At 38.5% G+C, this 22,088-nt stretch overlaps 1 protein-coding gene and 1 pseudogene across 1 annotated transcript in view; one reads left to right on the top strand and one right to left on the bottom strand.

Moving 5' to 3' along the window:
- The first annotated feature begins 606 nt into the window (after positions 1–606).
- SLC20A2 (solute carrier family 20 (phosphate transporter), member 2) overlaps positions 607–22,088 on the top strand; it is a 93,166-nt gene continuing 71,684 nt past the window's right edge. Inside the window, exons 1-2 of the mRNA XM_006896983.1 lie at positions 607–1,045; positions 12,492–12,496. The gene's annotated coding sequence lies outside the window, so the exon portion shown is untranslated. The remainder of the gene's footprint in view (positions 1,046–12,491; positions 12,497–22,088) is intronic.
- On the bottom strand, positions 11,587–11,826 carry LOC102865055 (annotated as a pseudogene).

Consider the following 22,088-nt stretch of genomic DNA (forward strand, 5'->3'; position numbering starts at 1 on the left):
CAAGTTAGTCTAAACCATTTTGAATGTCTTTGATATGTTTGTATTTAAGAGAGTACTTACATATTTCGAGGAAAGTTTCGTGTGCTAATCTTTTTCTTTCTTTTTTTTTTTACATTTTAAGGGCCCTGGGTTAGGGGATCTTTTGCATTAACTTGAGCTTTAATGTACATTGGTACGGTGACCTGTGTTATTACTGTCATTGTTGGGTGTCATTGAGTTGATTCAGATTCATAAGCTAGGCTAGGCAGTTAAATGCATTTCAAAATGTTTCCTGCCAAAGACAATGTCTTTTGCAAATATTTTGAGATATTTGCTCTCAGCTGTAATTTGTTAGTGAACCTGTGTCCTCATTGCATCTCCTTATGGGGTGCAGACGGCACAGCCAGAAAGCAAGTAAATGAAATTAGTTCATTATATGTAAAATAATAAAGCTTTCTTTTAAAGACCACCTCTTTATAATTTTTTGGTATACATATTTGATATCTGCTTAACTTCTCATACTCCATCATCTGCGCAGAACACTGAAGTAATCTGATGGAATTTTTGCTTCTTGTGAAGAGCATACAGTACTGCCACCTTGTTGCCAAAGGCTTGTCTGATCTGAATGTGCTTAAAAATCAAGTGAATGCCTGTTGTGAAAGGCGCTTATTACTCTATCTTTGTCAGTACTTGCAAAAGCAACTTAAAAGAAGTTAGTGCTGTTGGACTGACTTCAATAATTAGCATAATCGTGATGCTATGTATTGTTCACCAGAGCACGCCCCTTTGCCAAATTTCCCATTAAGAGGACACTGATGTTGTCCTAGTGAATAAATCCCAGCACACATGATGCAAATCAGCGTGTTCCTGCCTGCTGCGCTGCTGCAGTTAATTTTAGCCGGGGTTTGTTCTATGAGTTGTAAAACTGTTTACCCAAGTAGAAGTTAGTAAGCTGAAATGTGACTTCTCGGCTTGATGTGATAGGGTATCTATTTTAGACTTCAGATTGTGTTTATGGTCAAGAGAAGAGCCTTGTGAAGAATTGTGGCTCAGATTTCCTATAAAAGTATTTGTAAGTACCGAGTGATTTTCTAAGACTTCTCTTTGTTCTTTTCTCCTTAAGTCTTCTAATGTTATTGTAATAGTGATTTTTTTAATCTCTTGGGAAAACTGGAAACTTTGAGGTGGATAAAGCTCTAGAGAAATGTAAGAAGATGGCAAAAGATTTTACTGTGAATGTATTTTACTGTAAGAAAACTGCCTTACTCACTTTTTCCCAAGAGGAAGTGTTTGTTATTTTTATCTTTATAAAAAGCAATCTGTGGAATATGACTTATTTTTCAAATAGCATATTTGATTAATGGAAATAGCTTATGCAAATATGGAAATGTTATGTTGTGTCATTGAGTTTTATTTTCTATGGTAACCTCTGGGACGTGGATATTAAAAAGTGAATTCCTAATATGCCTTATTTACCCTTAGCTACAAGTTTATGCTGCAGAAATGTGAGCGTGGAATGTAATTTTTAAAGGAGATGGGCAGTTTTTTGTATTTTGGTGGTTTTTTTCAAAAGGAAGATTTTGGTGCTTAAAACTAGACCCATGTACTCCTAAAGAAATGTACTGAAAAACACAACTAGAAAGCTTTAGCAAGTAATTGAAAGCATCCTTTGGAAAATTGAGTTTAAAAAACTAATCAAAGTCTCTGAAGCTCCCTAACTTTAACTGCTTTACATCTAACAAGTTGTTGTCAGCTTAAATTTGGATGGATAACAAAACTAAAAATTTTAGCATTGAATGGTAAAGCTGAGAAACCTTATCTAGTCTGAAATGAGGTTTCATTCAGAGAAGACTATTACCAGACAACTTGCTTAAACCACCAGGTAAGAATTTATCTATTAACATAGTAATGTATCTATCAACATAATTATTTCAGCTTTAGGATTACTTCTTTTAATGAAGCAATCCCAGCAGGCAGGACAGTAGCTGCTTACGTTCCTTGTGACCACTGTAAGCAAGGAAGGGGCATGCCTGCAATTAGTGTGTGACTGGCACTCTTGAAAACCTTGATTTAAAAACTTTTTTGCTCTTGTGTATTGTCTGCTTTTAAGTACAAATGGCATCATAAGGTAGTAACAATGAAAGGAAATGTCTCTGATATATTTTGTAGGGAAAAAATGTAAGAACAGAAAATAGAACTGAGTTCTTGGTCTAATTTTAGCAGGAAACCTTTTTTAAACTTAGTTTTTTTAAAAAAATGAGCAGAAGAGAAATGTGTCATCTAGATGTATTTTAATTATTGTAGAAAAATCTTCAAAGTTTTAAACTAAAGTGGTGAAAGAGACTTTCTCCCAGTATATACTGCGTAATATATTTTACCCAAAGACTGTAGGAGTTTTTATTTTTATTTTCATTTGTTGATAAGGCACCATCAGAAGTCAGGACAGTATCTTTAAAGCTACAGTGGAGTTAGATATTGGATTGTTTCTTCATATTTTATTCGTTCTGTCAATTATAATTTGGTCCTGCAAAGAAGAAAAGCTGTTTAGAATTTGTGTCTTTTCTAAGTGACAGAAAATGTTATACATTTGTTTTCTTACTATTAAGATGATCTTTATTTCTTTTTAGAAAACCCAACTCCTTTTAGGAGGATTGCTCATAAATATCTTGGCAGTGTTTGTGTTATTGACTTACGTGCTGTGCGTGAATGAAAGGGGAGAGCATTTGGATTCTTGAGGCACAGTGCAGACTCTCCCGTGCACTCTGCTGTGGTCCCCTCCCTGCTCCTGCTCCATGTGGCTTTGGAGAGTGAGCTTGGTTACAGTTCTTGTTGAGTAGTGTTGACTGGTTATGACCTTGGGTGTCATAGAGGCCCACGTGTGGGATCAAAGTGTAGGGGAACAGGAGCAGTTCCGCGCCCTGGAGAGAACCCAGGAACTCTTGTTCTGCTCCTGTGCTGTGCACACCTGCTCTCCCACTGCTGCCCCCACTTCCAGCCACCTGTGAATATACATGTCCTGGAGCCGTGTTCCTCCGAGCTGTTTTCTCTGACATAGTGCCCTGTCATTCTTGTCCTGTACCTCCTAAAACTGTTACAGACTCAGAGCCTCTGACAGAGTAACTGTGTGCCCTCTCATTCTCTTCTGTATCTCCTAAAATTGTTACAGACCCAGAGGCTCTGACAGAGTAACTCTTCATGGCTTTGGATTTTTTTCACTCTTGGTTTATTCCATGATGATCGCCTTCTGCTCTGGAGGTTTGAGGGTTTTTCAGAGAGGCGAGGAAGCCACATTTCTTTCATCCATTGCAGGCTTTAATAGGTAGCTTGTCTGCACAGCTAGACGGGAACCAGGTTACATAACAGGTTGCCTTTGGGTTTGCAGCTGAAATCCAGTGCTCAGCAATCACATCTGTAGAATATTCTCTTTCAAAGGGCAGTTTTGCAGGAAGAAGCTTTGTTACATTGATTTTCCCTTATTTTATCTAAAATGAAAAGTAAACCCAAACCCAGTGAACTTGAGGGTACCTTCTTCCTTGCCTGTCATGCACACAAATGTATGATAATATGACCCAGCCCTTGGGGAGGAATGCTGGTTTTGGAAGATTGGGACTGCTGTTCTTATGTAGCATGTATTGTGCCCCCACATAGCACGTACAATGCACAATGGAGCTATAGTTTCTACTCTCAAAGAACGCACGTGCTAACATCAGGCAGTCCCCAGCCACGGCCCCTGTGACATAACACACTGTCAAGTAGACTGTCAAGAGAAAGAACATGAAAATGAAGAAAAGGAAAACAAAACATTTTGAGTGAGATGGGCCGAGAGCAATTTAGCTTTCAGTTCACCTGGTCTGTTGCCGAATAGTATCAGGGCAAACTTCTGTGTCAGTAAGTGTCCAGCTTCCCTTTCTTTCCATGTGGCTGGGGAAGTGATAGAGGTGAGTGAGACGATGACCCCAGGAGCCTGGGACCCTCATGCTCAGTTGCAGTGCCACCACAGAAGAGGGAGAGCCAGGATCTGCATGTGAAACTTGTTGTTACTGTTTGGAGTAGGAGGAGGAAGAAGGAATACAGTTGATATCTTTATGAGTTGAATAAGTATAGAAACATCTTCATAAAATTATATTTAGAAATCTGAAAATCCAGATACTCCGTGTCCTTTTGAATGGATTTGCAAGGTTTTATTGAACAGGTTTTCTTAACCCTGCATTGGTTTAGGATATTGAGTCAACTGCTGAACTAAAGAAATATTTCAACTTCTCAGAAGAAAGGCATTGCAAAGGCCAGAAAGCATTACTGAGCTCATAAAGGAGTCAGAAGGACATGAATCAGAAGGAGCATTAATAAAGCAAGCTTGGAGGTTAATAAACAGGAGTCTCCAGCATGAATCTGTGAGTCATTTCACCTTTATACTCATCCTCAGCTATTCTGACTCAGGTTCTAGGTCTCTTAATTCATGACTCTACACCTAAAAAACTTAGGACTCTACAAAAACCTTAAAAAATGTATTAAAAGGTTGAATAATGATAGCTATAATAAGAGGTTAAAGTAGCTCGTATTACTTAGCCAGGGGGAAGTTGCCTAGGGGACTCATATTGTTATTCAAATATCTGTATGACTCAGTACCAAAGAATACTAGTCTATTGAGAACATAATGCTAAGTCCAGTAAGGGTTAGATTGAATAGTGGTTTCCACAGGAGTGAGCCAGAAACATCATCATCACCTGGGAATATATTGACAATGCAAATCCTTGGTCCACAACCAAGACCTATGGATGCTACTGTGGGATTGAATCCCAGCAACCCTGTTTGAACAAGTTCTCTGCTGATTCTGAAGTGTACTAAAGTTAATGACCACTGGGTTACATATAATAACAAAGAGATATAATAACAAATATGCTACCAACAATGGGCACAACACAGTGGGCAATTCTGGTACAGGAAAATGTAATATTTTTTCCTGAAATCATTGAAAATTGAGTATATATTAATTTATGGAGTTTATTTTAGTGGCCTTTCTGAAGTCAGGAGATAAATAGCCTCAGAATTCCTACTAGCCCTGACTTTGATCTGGATTTCCTTTTGTCACTTAGGGAAGATTACGAATTTAACCAGGAAATTTTTGCGACTACTATTTTGAGCTCATTTTAAATGAGATAGTAGTAATGCTGTTATCATCTCTGTCTTAATTCTGTAACATTGTTGTTTAAATACACACACACACACACACACATGCGCACGCGCACGACTTTTTTCACAGCCACCTGAAAGGAATTTAAGTGGAGGTAATATGTGTTAAAAATGCAGAGTCCTCTTCACCTGTGCACCGGTTGGTTCAAATCTGGCCTGTTGGCTAGACCCAGTTCATTCTTCAAGAATTCCGTTTCAGAAGAGGTGAGGCTGCAGGGGAAGTTGACCTGTATGTACCCTGTTGTCCTAACTCTCTCACTTCTGCAGGAGGAAGATTGGTGAGCTGTTGTCCCCGCTGTGGGGAATGCCATTCTCACAGTGCACTGTCCAACTAGAAGCAAGGGTCTAAATGGAGAACATGTAGAGAATCCAGGCACAGTGTGATATGTTACGAATTTGTTGAGTTTACATTATTAAAGGAAAAAGAGAAGGACCTGTTTTGTCTTGCCATTTTTATATCCATAATAGCCCAATGACACACTTGAAAACACACAAAGAAACTCCCCAAGCCCATTGCTGTGGCCTCTGTTCTACTTCATGGCAGCCCTCCAGGAGTTTCCAAGGCTGTAAATCTGTACAGAGGGAGATTGCCCATCCTCTGTGAAACAACAAATTAATTCAGTCAAACTACTGACCTTTTGGTTACCATCCACCATAGTATGAAATATGGCACTAGAGCCCCTTGGTACACTTCTTATTACTGTTGTGTTATTGTGTCGAAACTGACTCATAGCTGACCTTCCAGCATTATTTCTGAAGCTGTCTATAGCATGAGAGAAGACTGCCCATCGAGCAGCTGGTGGATTTGTTTTGGCAGTGCAACTCTTTACTCGCCACCAGAACTCCCTCTTGGTACATTTTGTTGTTGTTGTGTGACATCAAGTTGGACCCTCCTGGGTTTTTTAGGGGCAGTAAATCATGGGGGAGAAGCTTGCTTATCCTTCCAACACACAGTAACTGGTGGATTCTAACCAGTGTGTTTTGAGATTGAAGCAGAGCTTGTTGTTGTTAAGTGCTATTGAGTCACCTGCGACTCATCAATCTCATCTGAGCTCTTCCTCTCCAGAGCTTAGTAGGCACTAAGGACATGTTATGTTGTTAGGTGCTATGAAGTCACCTAACTCCTAGTGACCCCATATAGTGTTTACTTATTCAGTGGAAATGTCTAAAGCCGTGGGTGCTCAGCCCTCTTGAGTTCTAAGAAGCTGTCAGTTCATAACCTTTACTGTTAAAGTAGCTATTTCTCAGAGTCCTGTTCTTCCTCCTCCCCTTTTGTAAATAATAATAAAATGCACCTTAATTTAGTTATATCTTTGCTCTTTTGTATATTTTTTCTCTTGGTGATTCTAATTGACAGAACTGTCTTGAGTTGAAACCATAAATGCTTAGTGTTTATTTATTACACTTTGTAAAGCATTTAGTACAATAGAAGCTTTCTGTGGTCATAATGAAGAAAGGATTCTCTAAGGACTTGTTTTGCCAATGCTGTTTTAAAATTGTCTCACACTGATTTCTCTCTAAAGAAGACAGGGCCAACTTTAACCCCAGAATTTTGGCCCTGATGTTCTAGTACTTGAAAATGGAATAGGCTAACTCTTTGGCTTTTATAGTTAATTAAATGTTTGCAGAGTATTAAAAAATTCAAGTGAGGGGAAAGGTGAGAGCAGTCTGGCTCATACCCTGGTTTGCTTTATTACGGGCTGTGGAGGGATAAAGATAGTATGTTTGCTGATGTTTCACAGTTTGGGGTTCAAGGATGTTTTTAAAAACTGACCTCTCAGATAGGAAGCCACACACACTTTTACTTTCTACATTTTTGTCTATTTAGAAAGAGTAGATAAAACCATCGTATGTGGTGGTTGCAGACTGAGTAAGATAGGTATACTTCACCAATCCTGAGGACTTAGAATATCTGGAACAAACCTCTGATTAGGAATGTTTTTGAAACCTTTGAACTCTCAGTAATGATCCATTGAGATCAGAGGAAAATCCAAGAGGGAAAATTCAAATGTCTCATCAGTTGCATACTTAATTATAGCAGAGCAAAGGCTCTTTACACATCTGTATAAAAAAAAATTACTCAGTAGTCATTCTTCCTGGTTTTTCACTCTGGCAAAATAATTGTTCTGTCAAAAAAAAAGAAATTTCTAAAAAAAATAAACTTGGAGTGAAAGAGGAAAAGTTCTTTATTGTTGGACTGAACAAGAATTACTGATTTAATAATTCAATAACATCCCAACAAACAAGCTAACAAAATAGTGATTAAACAGCTGGTGGTGTTGCCATATAGTGCAACATTATACAGCCATTTCAGAAGTTAGTGTCCAGTGTATATTGAGTAAAATCAGCAGGTTGCAAAATAACGTGTTTATGACCCTATTTTATATAAATAAAGTCGCATATATGAACATAAAGAACCCTACTCAGCTATGGTAATGTAACCATAGTCCCCTCCAGAAGATGAGCTTATATTTGATTTTTACTTTTCTTTTTTGGTTTTATATGTTTTGATTTAATGAATATTTATTAAATAGTAATGAAAAACTTTAAGGACCTCTGGTGACCTAGTGACAAAAAGCTGCTCTGCAATCCCAAAGGCACGCAGTTCAAGACCACCAGCTGTTCCTCAGGAGAAGGATGGGCAGTCTCCTCCCATGTGATTAAATGCCTCTGAAAAACCCACCAGAGGGTCAGCTATAGGTCGATTCTGACTCTGTGGTACACAACAACAATGAAAAATCTTATTGTCTAAATAGAAGTCCACATAAACTGATATTTAACAGATGTTGGTAGGGTTAATTTTGTTAATGCTACCATAATTAAAAGTATTCTATAAGAGTTTACTTTTATTACTCTTTGGCTCTTATATGAACTGACTTGAAACTTATCTCAAATTGGTCAGGATCTCAAATTCAGTAGTTTTTTAGAGCAAAGAAAAGAACCTGGGGAATTCAGTTTATTTTTTTAATTCAACTATAAGAATACTTTCAATGTTAAAATTTTCCATTTAAATTTTGTAAGAGACCAAGATCTAGGGCAGATCCAGATGAGCAAATCATGAAGCCATAGCAGAACTCAAGTAGTATTTCAAGTGTTGGTGCTGAGGAATGATGGAAAGAGCAAGTCAGCTAGTTTTCCGACACACTTATCTTTGTCGTATCAGAGTATGTCGCACTTGTGTTTACTGAAACAATGATAGCATTTTTTAAAAGTACTGGCTTCCCCAATTACTTTGGCCAAATGCTTTTCTGAAGTCCTGTGGCCGTCATCAAAACATTATTTTGGGTAACTGGTTTGGATGGCAAATGATTTGAGAAGATCTTGAGGAAAAAACAATAGGTTTTTCCTTTCACCCACTTTGTACAGGTGGCGTACTTTTGATAATTACTTGAAGGGTCTGTCTTTTAAAGATGTTCCTCAGCCTGGGCTAAGTGGAATTTGTAACCAAGTTTACGTTGGACTCAGTGTTTTCAGTTGAACCTAAACGGGATTCACTTTCTTTTTTTTTTTTTTTTTTATGGAAAAGTAAAAGAAAAGATTCTTTCATTGTTTTACAAACACTCCCCCAGGTCCCCTCCACCATGCAGCCCTCGCTCTAGTCTCCTGTGATGACAGAAATACCCAGTTACATCTCTCTTTTAGACGGTTCTCTCCTTCCTCTGTTTCAGTGCAGTATACATTATTGAACCCATCTTACTCAGTCTCTCCCCAACCCCAAGGACAGTCCCATTCTACAACAGTGGCATCATGTAATATTTGTCCTTTTGTGACTGGGATATTTCACTCAGCATAATGTTCTCCAGAGTCAACCATTTTGAATAATATTGCATGAGTTCCTTGTTTTTTAATGCAGCATAGTATTCCATTGTGCGAATATACCACAGCTTCTCTAGCCATTCGTTTGTTGATGGGCACTTAGGTTGTTTCCAACTCCTTGCTATTGTGAACAAAGCTGCAATAAACATGGGTGTGCATATATCTGCTTGGATGTCAGCTATGGTCTCTTCAGGGTATATTCCCAGTAGTAGAATTGCTGGGTCAAATGGTATCTCTATTTGCAACTTTTTGAGAAAGCGCCATACTGCTTTCCACAGGGGTTGCACCATTTTACACTCCCACCAACAGTGAATCAGGGTTCCAGTTTCTCCACAACCTCGCCAGCATTTGTTGCTTGCTGTTCTGTTAAATTTTGCTATTTTGACTGGGGTGAAATGATATCTCATAGTTGTTTTAATTTGCATCTCTCTTAGGGCTAGGGATTTTGAGCATTTCTTCATGTGTTTGTTAGCCATCTGAATGTCGTCTTCGGTGAAGTGCCTGTTCATATCCTGTGCCCATTTTTCTATTGGATTATTTACCTTTATCTTGTTGTGGTGCTCAAGTATTTCATAAATTCTGGATATAAGTCCCTTATCTGATATGTTATTACTGAATACTTTTTCCCAGTCAGTGGCTTCCCTTTTTACCCTACTGGAGAAGTTTTTGGATGTGCATAGGGATTTGAGTCTTAGAAGGTCCCATTCATCTATGTTATCTTCTCCTGGTTGTAGCTTTTCCAGGATACTGGGAAGACTGTTTATGTTGTGGATTAGGACTTCTAGTGTTGTTCCTAGCTTTTCTTCACTTTCTAAAGAACTAATATACCTAAGTTACCATTTAAAACAAAGCGTCTTGAGAAATCAAAAGGAATCTAAGTATCATGATCTGTCACATTTGGGCCTAGCCTTTGATGTGAAATCTTTCTTACTTATACTAGACTGTTTCCTGGAATATTTGGAACACAGCTGGATTTTCAAGTTTCCTTCCTGCCTTTCCTTATCCGTACAAGGAATACTCACCTATTAATCCTCTTTTCTTTATCATCTTGTCTTCCTCCTACAGTTGTATGGCAGGAATAATCAGGTAGTTCCTCTCTGCATTCTTGACTCCTAGTAGAGTTGAGGACAAGAGTTTGTCTTCGTTTCCTTGGGAAGAGGAAGAGGCCCACATATTTAGATGTTCAGTACATTGAGTGTGTTCTCACCAAACATTGTAATAACCACATCAGCGTGTCTTATGTCAATGAGTCTCAATTTCATTGAGTCACAGTGCTGTCCAGCACATAGTATGTGCATAGATGTATTCAGTATTAAGATGGAGTATATGGGTAGTTAAAATGCAGTTGCTAGAATTCTAGGAAGAATTGACTGCCTCTGAAAACCCACTGGAGGGTCAGTTATGGGTCTGTTCCGACTTGATGGTGTTCAACAGCAATAACATTGACTTGAGACAGATTTAGAGCTAACCCTCCAGTGGGTTTTTAGAGGCAGTAAATTGCACAGGAGGATATGGCCTATTTTTCTCTCAGGTAGCAGCTGTTGGATTCAAACCAAGTATCTTTGGGTTGGCAACACAACTCCTTATCACTAGTTAGGAGTTATGGGTGAGTTAATCTATTAAAAAGAAAGAGCATGGCTTTTAAGACGTGTCTTTAAATAAAGGTGGTGGCTAGAGCAGGGAAGAGAAAGGAGCTAGCATGTTCTGTCACTTTATGCCTCAGTGTGATGGACAGAGTGCTCTGGGGCCTTAGGAGGTGGCATGTCTGGCAGTGCACCTCTTTCTGTCAGGCTTAATTTTGCCATCTCTTGTTTCTTTACATTTCTTTGGATTTTTCCTAATTGTGAAGTCAGGGTGGCTTCAGGCTCTTTGAAACTTGTCAGTAGCAATTAAATAAATCCAGAATTTATTCTTGGGGGGGAAAACACACCAAAAACTAAAAACTTATCTCCGAAGGAACTTCCTGTGACCAGAAGTAAAATCTTAGCATTCACATAATAGTAGTAATAACTATTAAATAGTAAAGGATGCTCTTTTTAAAAGTTTTATTTTTGTGGCGAGCTCTGGTGGCCTAGTGGCAAGAAGCTGCACTGCAATCTCAGAGGTATACGGTTCGAATCCACCAGATACTCTGCTGGAGAAGGAGGAACAATCTCCTCCTTTATCAGTCAGATCTGATTTGACGGTACACACAAAAAATAATGAAATGTTTGACAATAGCATAAGAAAGACTTTATTTTCTGCCTTCCCACTAAATATTCAGTACTGAATTTCTAAGAACTCAAGTAATCAAATTGAATTCAGCTATTTAACAGCAAAACATGTTTAAAGGTGTCATTTTTTGAGGCAAACCCTGGTCACAAAAAATTTAAAAATGTCTCTTTATTGATAGCTTACAAATAGTAAAATTTTCTCTTTCTAGTGGTGAAACTTTATAAGGTTTTATGCAAAACCAGATTTTTTTTTTAACTGTCACACACCTGTCTTTATTGTGGGGCAGAAGTTGGGACACTTTCAGCACTAGTTAATAAAAAAAAGTCTAAAATACTAATTTACAAAGGCAGGGATTCAGTGAAGCTGTCAGATGCTTACCCTCGGCAGTCATACATAGATGCCGACCCGGAGCAGCAGGAAGAGGACCCCGAAGCCCATGAAGAGTGAGGCCACCAAGGAGATGAGCAGCTCTTTGCAGATGTCCCGTGTGTACTTGGGAGAGGTTACCTCATAAACGAAGAACCAGGCAGTGAAGAACATGCCAATGGCCAATAGCACCACAGTCAGATGGGGGAAGACAGCTGGGTTCACTGGGCTGGTGTATCTGCTCATGGCCTCGAGCTCCATTTTGCCGGGTTCTGAGCAAGCCACTGCTTTGCCACCGGACAAAAACAGATTTTTATAACCACCACCACAGACTGAACCATCTCAATACCCCAAGGAGTTTTCTTTATTATCAGACTCACCTCCCATTCCATACGCCAGTGAAAGCAACTTTAGGCCAGGTGCACACGCAGTGGTAAAGGGTGAAAATCTAACTGCCAAGGAGCTTCCACATTGCCTCTGACTGCTGAGTGGTAAATGCTGTCCCAGAGACATTTTTTTAGGAAAACAGGTTAAAACAAAAATACTCTGCGCAAGAACATTGTAGATGTTTACCTGCAGGGAAAGGAAGTGGCAACTAATTGAGCAAAATAAACAAATGATAAAAAAAACTCATTCATTTTTGGCTCATCAGAACCACCTCATAGCTGACCCTGCAGCAGGTTTCCTGTGGCTGTAAATCACAGGAGAAGACTGCCCGTCTTTCTTCCACAGAGGTCCTAGTGTATTTGCCCCACCAGAGAGGTGTGGCCTTGAAGTTATCAGCACAACTCCCTGCTGTGCCACCAGAGCTCCCCAAACAACCAACTGATCTGCTGACAGGAGGCATCAATGGCCAGACTTGCTGTAATATATTGTCTACAAGGACAAGTTTTCGACAAAAGTTATGAGATATGCAAAGAAACAAGTACTTGTAACAAGCTGCCTTAACAGGACTGCAGGTATTTGACTTAGTAGGCAAAAACTTCAGAGAAGTAGCTATTATAAATATGTTTAAAAATGAAATTAAATTACATTTAAAGAGTTAAAAGAGTTTGTGGTCTCATTGACTAGGGATTATCAACAAAGTTAAGACATAGAAATTACTTTTTTAAAAAAAACAAATGGAATTTAAAAGTACAACTAAAATTAAAACCTCATTAGTGGGTCTCAACAGTTGATTTGAGTTGGCAGAAGAATGGACCAGAGAATTGAAGATAAATCATCTGAGATTAGACTTTTAAAAATATATAAAGAAGAAAGAATGAATAAAATGAGCAGAGGAATGTGGGTCACCATTAAATGCACCAGTATGCATAATGGCAATAATAGAGGACAAAAGCTATTTAAAAAAACGAACAAACAAACCCAAAACAAACCAGACCCAAAAAAAAAAAAAACACTTCAAAATACAGCCAGAAATGTGCAATCTGAACAGGATAAAATTGATGAATGGAACCTTCTAAAGATTAAATCCCTGTGTTCATCAAAAACTTTTTCCAACAGGGTGAAAAGAAAACCTGCTGACTGGGAACAAATATTTGGCAATACCATCTTAGACAAGAATATCATAACAAAAGTTTATAGAATGCTCGTGGGCCCCCACGAGAAAAAGTCTGATAACTCAATTACAAAAAATGGGCAAAAGACAAGTAAAGAATTTTCACAGAGGAAGATATTCAATGGCCAACAAACACATGAAGAAATGCTCCACATCATTGGTAATAAGAGAGATGCAAATCAAAACCCCAATGAGATACCGTCTCACCCCAGTAACAGTGACAAAGTTTAACAGGACAACAAGTAATACATGTTGGAGAGGATGTGGTGAGATAAGAACTCTTACATTGTTGGTAGGATTGTAAAATGGAACAACCATTCTGGAAGACAGTTTGGTGCTTCCCCAGAAAGCTGAATATAGTCCTTATAACCCACCTATTCCATTGCTTGAAATATACCCTGAGAAAATGAGAACTGAGGTACAAATGGAAACTTGTACACCAGTGTTCATAATAGCCTTTTACCATTGCAAGAACACGGAAACAAACCAGATGTCCAACCACAAATGAGTGGATTGAAAAGTTGTGGTATATTCATACAGTGGGATACTATGCAGCACGCAGGAGCAATGATTTTGTAAATTACCGCCTAATTTGGGAGGGACTGGAGAGCATTATTCCTAGTGAACTCAGTCGAATACTGTATAAAAAGTATTTTATACAGTATTCCCTTGAATACTATATGAAACATTTGTTGTAGAATGAGTATGATAATCCAAGGAGGAGGAGGGTGGAAATAGCGAGGTGAGGAAGAGGGCCGGGTAGGGTATTAATAGTAGGGTTACACAATTCAATGGGTGCTTGAGGTGAAGGAAATGGGAAGGATCTTTGGTGAAAATGTATTCAAGCTTTGCAAATAAATCAGAGTAAAATTTAAAAATAAAAATTCATAGCTTTAAAACAAACAAAAAACCAACAAAAACTTTTAATAAATAGTAGCAGGAAACTTGACATAGTTATTGAAAAAATGCTAATGTATGTATTCAAGAAGCTTGAGAAACTCCAGGTAGGATAAACACAAAAGAGACTTACTCCCAGACACAAGCATAAGCAATATGTTGAATTCCAGAGATACGCAGAAAATCCTGACATCAGTAAAAGGGAAGTGCCTTGCTATGTACAAGACAAATATTTAAGATTTTTTTTCCTTTTAAGTGACTTAAAATATCATTTAATAGCCTCCATTATCTGTTTACTTTCTACTTATTGTAAGAAAGTGTTTTGTATTCATATCAAATCATCCTTTGTAGCTTGTCTAAAGTTTTCTAAAGGTAATCAGAAGCAAAAGAGCTAGTGACATGCCAAGACTGCTTATCTTGATCATGTATAGGGAACTAGTTGCAAGAAATATTCTCAGAACTAAGTAAGTAATCATGAGGAAAGAAACTGTCCTGTATCTCTTGTATTCTCTCCCCCCTTGTATTTTTAACTTCTATTTACATGGTTCTTTGAAGGTGATACTAGACAAATGCTTATGGCTTCTTAATTTAGTAAGAGAATTTCAGGAATCTGAATGGGAAATATGAAAAATAATGAAATTTCCACTTGATTTATCAACCAGATACTATTTTTAGGAACTCACTGCCAGTTTGCTATACTGAGATAACTTGAGGGTTGCTATGATACTGAAAGCTATGCCACTATGCTTTTGTGTCAGATGCCGTAAAGGCTACCCACAGTGAACAAGTTTTAGTAGAGCTTCCAAATTAAGACATACTAGAAAGCAGGATTGGCCATCCACTTATTAAATAACAGGCCTTGGAAAACCCTGTGAACAGTGGAGGAACGCAGAAAGTTACAGTAGTGTAGTGGTAGAGGCCAGATTGGAAGTCAGTTGAAATGAGGAAAAACAATGACAAACATTGTTTAATAATTGAAAATGGAATGTACATAGCCTAAATGTTGGAAAATTGGAAATTATAAAAAATGAAGTGGAAAAGAAAACCTACTGACTGGGAACAAACATTTGGCAGTACCATCTCAGATTAGAGTCTCTTAACAAAAGTTTACAGAATACTTCTGGGCCTCCACAAGAAAAAGTCTGATAACCCAATTACAAAATGGGCAAAAGATGTGGAAAGAATTTTCACAGAGGAAGATACTCAAATGGCCAACAGACACATGAAGAAATGATCGAAAACACTGGGAATAAGAGAGATGCAAGTCAAAACCACAATGAGATACCATCTTCAGTAGCAGTGGCAAAGTTTAACCAGACAGCAAGTAATAAACGTGGCAGTGGCAAAGTTTAACCGGACAGCAAGTAATAAACATTGGAGAGGATGTGGTGAGATAGGAACTTTTATACATTGTTGGTGGCATTGTAAAATGGTACAACCACTCTGAAAGGCAGTTTGGTACTTCCTCAAAAAGCTGAACATAGAAAGTCCATATGACTCAGCTATTCCACTGCTTGGAATATCTCCCAGAAAATGAGCACTGAGGCACAAATGGAGACTTGTACACCAGTGTTCATAGCAGCAGCATTCACCATTGCAAGAACATGGAAACAACCCAGATGTCCAACCAAAATCGAATGGATTGAGAAATTATGGTATATTCACATAATAGAACATAATGCAGCATGCAGGAACAGAAATTGTGTAAATTACTACCTAACTTAAGAGGGACTGGAGAGCATTATACTGAGTGAACTCAGTTCCATAAGAACAAATACTATATAAAACCAATACTGTAGAATGACTATGAGACTCTAAGAAGAGGGGAGCAGAGAAGTGAGGATAATCATAGGGTCGCACAATTTGATGAGTAAGGATTGTAGGAAATGGGAAAGGTATGGTGTGAAAAACAATGTATTTGAAATTTGTAAATCAGTATAAAAATTTTTGTAAAGTTTAAGAAAATGAAATGTAATGCATTAACATTGACATGTTGTTGATTGCCATCGAGTCAGGTACAACTCACAGCAACCCTATGAACAAAAGGCCTGAAGCCTTTCTATAATTATAGTCATTAATCAAAGTTCATAGAGTTTCCAGAGACATGTTGTTTAGGAAGTGGATGCCACTTGCGCTTCCAAGAACATCGACATACTAGGCATTAATAAGATGTGATGGACCATCTTTGGCCTCTTTGAATCAGATAATCATATGGTATACTATGCTGGGAATGAAATACAGAAGAATGGTGGTGTACTCATAGTCAAAAAGTCAACTTCAAGTTCTGTCTTGAAATACAATATTGTTGTGATTGATAGGATAATATCCATACACATACAAGGAAGACCCATTAACACAACTATTATTCAAATATACTCTCCTACATCTTGAGCCAAAGAGGAAGAAACTGAGAATTTTTACCAAATTTTGCTGTCCAAAATTGACTGAACTGCAATCAAGATGTATTAATGATCGCTGGTGACTGTAATGCAGAAGTTGGAAGCAGTGAAGAAGGAATAGTGGTTGAAAAATAAGAGCTTGGTGATAGAAATGAGCCTGGAAATAGAATGATAAATTTTGTCTTTTCAATAGTTTGTTCCTTGAAAATACCTTTTTTAAAAGACACAACAACTCTACACATAGCTCTCACCCGTTGAGCTGCATAGGAATCGAATTGACTACATCGGTGGAAGAAATTGTTGGAGAAGCTCAGTATCGGTAGTCAAAACTAGGTCAGGGGCAGACTAGGTCAGACCATCAATTACTCATAAGCAAGTTCACATTGAGGCCAAAGAATTCAGTAAGTCCACGAGGAACAAGATAAAATCTTGAATCTATTCCATCTGAATTTCAAGATCATCTTAAGAATAGTTTTGAAGCATTGAATGCCAGTGATCAAAGACCAGATGAGTTGTGGGTTGATATCAAGGATATTATCTATGAAGAACCTGAAAGTTCATTACAGAAACGAATGAGGGGGGGAGATAAAAAACCAGAGGGGAAAGAAAAAACCTAAATGGATGTTAGAAAAGCCTCTAAAAATTGCACTAGACCATTCAGAAGCCAAAACAAAGAGAAACATGGTGAAGTAAAAGAGTTGAAGAGAAGATTTCAAACAACAGTTTGAGAGGACAAATGTATTATAATGGAATGTTCAGAGAGCTGGAATTGGAGAATAAAAAGGGAAGAACTCACTCTGCATTTCTCAAGCTGAGAGAACTGAAAAACAAATTTAAACCTCGAGTGGCAGTATTGAAAATATGGGTAATATATTGAATGACCCAGAAATTATCAAAAGAAGTTGGAGGGAATACACAGAATCACTGTACCAAAAAGAACTGATTTGACACTAAAAAATTTCAGGCAGTACCATATGAGCAGAAGCCAATGGTATTGAAGGAGGAAGTGAAAATTGCATTGAAGGCATTGGCGAAAAATAAGACTCCAGGAATTCTTTCAATCAACAGATGCAGCCTTGGATGCACTCACCAGTCTATGTCAGGAAATTTAGAGGACAGCTTTCTGGCCAGCAGATTGGAAGAGGTCCATATTTGTTCCCAATTCACAAGAAAGGCAATCCAACTGAATGTGGAAACTATTGAACATTAATATCACATGTGATATCATTAGTATCACATACAAGCTCAATACTGCTGAAGATCATTCAAAAACGGCTAGAACAGTACATAGATAGGGAACTGCCAGAAGTTTAAGCAGGATATAAAAGAGGTTGTAGCATTACTGATATAATTACTGATGTCAGATGGATCCTGGCTGAAAGTAAAGAATATCAGAAGAATGTCTGTTTTTGCTTTATTAATTATGCAAAGGCATTTGTGTGGATCATAGCAAGTTTTGGCTGACATTGAGAAGAATGAGGAGCTGAACTCTTTGGAGAGGAATGTGGCATCAGGATGGGAGGGAGACTCATCAGTAACCTGACTAATGCATATGACACAACCTTGCTGGCTGAAAGTGACTAGGACTTGAAACACTCGTTGCAAATGATCAAGGAAACAAAGATTCTTACCACTGAACTGACAGGCAACATAATGGAGGATGGAGAAGAGACTGAAGCTGTCAACAATTTCATCTTATTTGGATCCACAATTAACACCCTTCATACCAGCAGTCAGGAAATAGGGAGACACATTGCACTGGGAAAATCTGTAGTTAGGGACCTCTTCAAAGTACTGAGAAGTAATAATGTCAGTTTGAGGATTAAGGTATATCTGATTCAGGCCAAGGCCTTTCCAATCATTTGCTATGAATCTGAGATCTGATAGAAGAATTGATACCTTTGAGCTTTGGTGTTGGAGAAAAGCACTGAACATCCCATGGACAGCCAAGAGAACAAACAAATATATTTTGGAGAGGGGACTGCCAGAGTGCTCTGTGGAGGCCAAGATGATGGTCCTCTATTCCTTGAAGAGAATGCTTGGAAGAGTGGAAGGTCAGTGAAGGAGAGGAAGACCCTCGACTAGGTGAATTGACACGGTGACTGCCACAAGGATCTCTAGTGTGTCAGGAAGTGTGAGGATGGATGGCACAGGATAGAATAGGGTTCAGATCTGTGGTTCGTTGGGTTGCTATGAGTTGTACTCAGTGACTCCTAACAGCAGCAGCTGCCTTGTTTAGCCTACTAATGCTGCTGATTTGGTAAATTGGGGAAAGTGTCTAGACTTATTATTTAAAGAATCAGACTTTCCTACATGGCAAAGAAGAGGCTGAAGAGGCTGGCTAAGTCAATTTAGTAATTATTTACCCTCTGTTGCCTTTTCTGCTGCCTAAGAATAATTGCTTGAGAACAAGTTGTAATTGCTATAAGTTGAACATGGAACTAGTAATAATAATAATAATAGTTATTATTATTGTTTATAAATTCTATTTATATTACTGTTACATAAAGAAAAGAATATGCATTAATAATTGAGTCCGAGTTTTATGAGTAACATTCATTTTTATTGTGCTTCCACTATAATCAGAATTAGCAAATAAATGTGCAATAACCAAGATATCTATTTATATACATGGTTCCATTTTAAACTGTAGCTGAAGGGAAAATATTTGCCCAATATAACTTTTGGAATTTAGCCAGACAGCCAACACTTCAGGGTACAGAATTGGAATAAGTAGTGCTAGGTTTGCCATTTGTGGTAGTTTCATATCTTAAGTGATTTATTCCCAGAAAATGAATCTGGTTTTGTTTATCAGTGAAGAAAAAATATGTAATATCTGGGAGAAATCTATCTATAGTAAATATAAGAAGGGAGAAATACTAAAAACTATTCCTATCTTAGAGTGGGGATAAATACAGATCTTGGTTCGTATTATTTTACTTTCAAGTAGTATAGTACCTAAAACTGCAGCAAGGTAGTATTTTTTTCAGAAATCTTTACTGCAGGTACTTCAGTGTTTCCCCAAAAGCAGCTCGTTTCAATGTGCAGAAATCCATTCTGTTTTTATTTTCCTCCTCTCACGTGGATGTGGCCTAGTGGTTAGGGAATTGCATTGCCAACCTGAAGGTGAGTGGTTCGAATCCACCAGCTGTTCTGAGGGAAAAGATAGGAGTCTCCTCCTGTGCAGTTTATAGCCTCCAAAAACCCAGTGGAGGGTCAGCGTGAGCTGGTTCTGACCTGACAGCAGTGAGTTAGTTATCTGTCAGTAGGCTTTTTTTTTAAATTAGCGCAGAAAACTTTCCTTGTGCTCCATCCTCAGATTCCATAAAGAGTAGCTGATTCATATCTCCTATAACCATTTATTTATAGAATCATTGAATTACTATTTTAAAATGGAAAAAATAAGTAAAGCTTTTATGAACTCATTATACAGTCATTCAATTCCATTTAAACATATCATTCCTGCAGCAGTTTATTTCTTTTTTAAAAATCCATTTTTCATGTAAGTCATCTCCCTGCTTCCATGAGTCACCTGCAACTCATGGGGACTGCCAGTGTGTCGGAATATACTGTGCTTCACAGGATCGCAGGAGGGAGGTCACCAGGCCTTTCTTCTCAAACCTCCAGCGTCTCACTTAGCAGCTGGGCATGTTCACTATGCGTACCACCCAAGGGCTCCCTGTAAGTCATCTAGGACCTTCTCAGTCTTCTCTTCTTTAGGCCGAATCACTTTAAGTTTCTAAACTTTACCTTGTTTCATTTTCCTGTTTGTTTTCCTTTAAAAAATATCTTCATCTTATTTATGTAGGGGAGCTCTGGTGGCCTAATGGTTAAGGATTTGTGCTGCCATCCCAAAGTCAAGTGCTTCGAATCCAGCAGCTGCTCCAAAGGAACAAGATGAACAATCTCCTCCCAGCATGATTCATAGCTTCTAAAAACCCAATGGAGGGTCAGCTAGGGATCAGTTTTGACTCTATAGCAGTGGTTTTTATAAATGTATGCAGTGTCTTCCCAGTGAGCAAAGACTGGAAATTGTTTTATAAGCCAAAAAGAAATTTAAATGTTGGGGGGCGGGGAGGGGGGGCAATGGAGAGAGAATGAATAGGGAATGAGGCCTGGAAAGGAATTAAAAAAAAAAAAAAAAGGACCTCATACTCTCTGAAGTGGAAACTTTAGATAGAGGACCAAAATAAGTTTGTTCATGTTCCATAAATACATAAAATAAATCCATTTCACTGCTCAGGAAAGGGTCAGATATTTCCACTTCTTCCCTCCCTTCCCTGCAGGACAATCCTGTGGTTCACAGTTCCAGGCTAACCCGTCCATTCCCGGCCTTGTGGTCTCTGGCTATCTTAGAGTAATAGACAGGATTTGATGGTATTGTCTGATTTTGAAAATTTCTGAAGCTGGAAGCATTCTTAGTATGTTGTTATTGTGTATTGCAGAGTCAGAACCAACCCATAGCTGACCCTCTGGGGGGTTTCAGAGCAATTGATCACACAGGAGGAGAATGTCCATCCTTCTCCCTTGGACAGCTGGTAGTCTTGAACCGGGTGCCTTCTGGATTGCAGTGCAGCTTCTTGCCACTAGGTCACCAGAGCTCCCTATTCTTGTTTTATTGTGCTCTGCAGGGGATGTGGTTTTTTACAGTTTGAAGGTTGTGGTAAACCATGTGTCATTACAAGTCTGTTGGTGGCAGTTTTCCAACAGCATGTCCTCACCAGTGTCACATATTTTGTAGTTCCTGCACTATTTCAGACTTTCCCCATAATGCTATCATACACTTTATATGTAATACCACATCAGCATGACTTACATGCACAGAGAAACCAAGAAGTTTGTGTGGCTTGCTTTGTTGCAGTGTTCTGCAGTGGAACTTGCAGTGTCTCCAAGGAATGCCTGTAACCCATTCTTTATTCATTCCCTCCTAACCCCCCCTACCACTGTCTTGCCTGTCCCACCCCAGCATAGACCAGGACCACAAGAATATCAGTACCCAAAATACAAAATCCACTGCCATAGAGTTGGAACCAGCTCATAGCTGACTCGCCAGCGGGTTTTCCAAGACTATAAATTACACAGGAAGAATTTGCCCATTTCTGTCTCCCAGGTGGATTTGAACCACCAGGGAGGGCTGTTTTGGGGTTAATAGTACATCTCCCGGTAGACTACACCCCCGAGATCCTCTATCCAGAAATAAGCTAGTATTATCAAGACAGTCTGGTGAATGTCAACAAGAAGCATTCCTTCATAGTTGATATTCTTTTCATTTCATTGCCTCCTGAAGCATCTCTGGTGGTTTAGTGCATAGCAGGATGAGCTGCTAACCAGAAGTCCGTCGTTTGAATGCACTGACTGCTCCGTAGGAGAAAGACGATCAGCCTCCTGTGAGGATTCACAGCCCTGGTAGCCTGATGGAGCCAATGCTGTGGGTCAGCAATGGGGACACGGTGGTGACTAATAATAACTAGATGATGCACTTAGAGAACATTATCTAAACTATATTTATAGGAAAACAAGCCACTTCAGTCACATCATTAAAAGAACCAAAATTGCACTTGAAAATGTCTCAAATCCTTTCCAGATAGTTTTCTGTTTCTCTAGTTGTGTGAACCAAAATATGAATAAAAAAAGTAATTATAGGTTCTTTCTTCGAAGCATTAACCTTA

Source organism: Elephantulus edwardii, unplaced genomic scaffold, assembly GCF_000299155.1.
Source record: "Elephantulus edwardii isolate Elephantulus edwardi_28Jun2011 unplaced genomic scaffold, EleEdw1.0 scaffold00195, whole genome shotgun sequence".
NCBI classification, from domain to species: Eukaryota; Metazoa; Chordata; class Mammalia; order Macroscelidea; family Macroscelididae; genus Elephantulus; species Elephantulus edwardii.